General features: G+C 40.6%; 1 non-coding gene across 1 annotated transcript; it reads left to right on the top strand.

Moving 5' to 3' along the window:
- Positions 1-1,046: 1,046 nt before the first annotated feature.
- Positions 1,047-1,155, top strand: LOC141589302 (small nucleolar RNA R71). Its single transcript, XR_012520247.1, has one exon. It is a non-coding gene; the product is annotated as a small nucleolar RNA R71 (small nucleolar RNA).
- Positions 1,156-2,572: the final 1,417 nt, after the last annotated feature.

Raw genomic sequence — 2,572 nt, 5'->3', positions numbered from 1 at the left:
AGCGTAAGAGGGTACCTGGGTAATTAAATCAGTGAAAGGAACCGTTACCTCGAGGTTCTGGACCATCTCCAGAAACTTACAAAACTTGCGCTCCAACTTAGTATTCTTCAAACGTTCCGGATACGGGACTGCAACACTGGCCGTAGGATCAGCAACCTTCGGCTTCCGTAAGCTTAAAACCTCCGTCAAATCATCAATAAGTGTAGAATCATGCAAATTAGTTGACGGAATTGCGTCTTGCATCAAGACCCGGGGCGATCGACGACGTCACTTGGTCGATCGACCAACTTATCTGGCGTGAACAGCCTCTGCTCGTAATTAATCTCGTCAGGTGACTCAGTCGATCGACTGACAATGTTGTTCGATCGACTGCTTGTGCTGGGTGTGAATAGTTTCTGATCAGAAACTTTTTTATCTGACGCTTCAGTCGATCGACGGACAATGTTGGTCGATCGACCAGAAGTACTGGCAGTTGAGCTCGTTTTTGCACCAGAAATTAAACTAGCCTCTTCATCATTTTCCCAGTCTCCTCTTGGCTTGTCGGGACCTTCATAAGAGAGGCCACTTCTGAGATTAATGGCATTAATCGTTTCAATTGGCCCTTCACATTTACTCGAAGAATTGGCAACTTGCTTAGCCTCTATATTCTCCAACTGCTTCACAAAATTCTTTGAGGACTCAATCCCGGCTGCTTCCATATTCGCCACTTGAATCAAAAGAGTTTGGACCATTTCTCTCAACTCCGCGGTCTCATCTGAATTATGGACAGGAATTTCAACTCTTTCCTTGGAAGCTTCAGAGGCCTCGAGCTTCTCGAGACGGGCAGTAATAGAAGTAATGAGTGTCACAACGGTACTCATTTCATCACTTTGCTTCCGTGAATTCCCACGTGAACTCCCAAACTCAGCTCTATGGACCGCCATTCGCAGCTGCGTCCAGGATGACCGGTGTTGTTTTGGAACCTACCATTCGCAGCTGCGTCCAGGATGACCTTGTAATCATCAAATAAAGCATTGTAGAATAAGTTGCAAAGATACCACTGCTGGAAGCCATGGTGAGGGACAGCTCGGACCAAACTTTTGAAACGTCCCCATGCTTCACAAAAGCCCTCATCAGCTTCTTGCTGGAAATTTGTAATTTTACTCCTCAAGGCATCAGTCTTTGAAAGCGGGAAGTACTTCTTGTAGAAGGCTAATGCTAGAGATGTCCAATCCGTGACTCCAGCTGCTACTCTATCAAGGTAGCGGTACCAATCTCACATTTGAATCATTCAAGGAGTATAAGAACATCAACCCCTTTACTTCATCCCGAGTCACCCCAGTGGTATAGGTATGGAACAATGAGAGTCCAGAAAATTTTCATATGCTTCAAGGGATCCTCATCTGGTAGACCAGCGAACTGATTTCGCTCCACTAAATCGATATAAGAGGAACGAAATTCGAAGTTACCCGTAGTAGGGGTAGGTAACTGGTGCCCCTTTGGAAGATGGTGTTCCTTTGGCTGAAGATTATCATATATTGTAGCCATAATTGCCAAAATGAGAGTACTCAAGTCTTCCTCTCAAAAACCTGTCTTCTAACTGTGCAAAAGCAAAACTAGAAGCAAAGGCAAGCAACGGCCTCAAGGAACCAAAGTTCCTTGAGACAAGAAAAATAAACTAAAAATAAAGCAAACAGAATTACACCGTCTCCCCGGCAACGGCGCCAAAATTTGATACCGTCGTTTTGTATCAAAATTAAATTTATAATTCCAAACTAAAACTATAGCTAGTGATAGTAAGGGTCGAACCACAGAGAGACAAGGTTGATTTTGTTTGCTATTTTTCAGTCTATAAAAGTAACAATTAAATGGGGGGTTTTGAAATTGGTTGACTAAATTGACTAATTGCTAAAATAAGAATTTCTCAACAAGATAAAAGGGAGATCGGGAACTTCGGTTCACCATGGCTAAGGTCAGGTCAATAAGGTAGCAGAGGTCCTATAATACGGTCTCAGGGAACACGAGCAAGCCTTTCGATCAATGCTCAAATAACCTTACGGTCTATTAATTCTCAAGAATTTCTCAAAGCTTTCGCTCAAAGGAAATTCCAATCTAATGATAATTTTAATTACTAATCTTTCAATCTAGTAAAAAGGTTTATCAAAAGACAACAAGAATGATACGGAAGAATTCATACTACAAAACAATCCTAATTTTCGCCATGGCTCACCTTGTTCCCAATCAAAGAAATTAGCTATGCATAATTAAAACTATCCTAATTACAAAATTAAAGGCAAAGAATAAATTCAACATGATTGATATTGCTGAAATTAAGATGGGAATAAAGTAATTGGAACAACAAGAAATTAAAGAAGAAGAAATTTGCATAAAACTTACTAAACAAAAGTGATGAACAACGTAATCGAATTCCCGGTTTTCTGTTCCCCAAAGCTAGATCTAAAAACTGAGTTCTTCAATAATAAAAAAAGCATAACCTAATTATTGCTGCGTTCTACTGATTAAAAGATACCAAAAGTAAATTACAAGTTGGGCTTTTAAAAGTCTTAAACGAAAAATCAATATCAGCTCGCAG

Source organism: Silene latifolia, chromosome 6 (assembly GCF_048544455.1).
Source record: "Silene latifolia isolate original U9 population chromosome 6, ASM4854445v1, whole genome shotgun sequence".
NCBI classification, from domain to species: domain Eukaryota; kingdom Viridiplantae; phylum Streptophyta; class Magnoliopsida; order Caryophyllales; family Caryophyllaceae; genus Silene; species Silene latifolia.
This window is presented reverse-complemented; position numbering and strand designations above follow the sequence as displayed.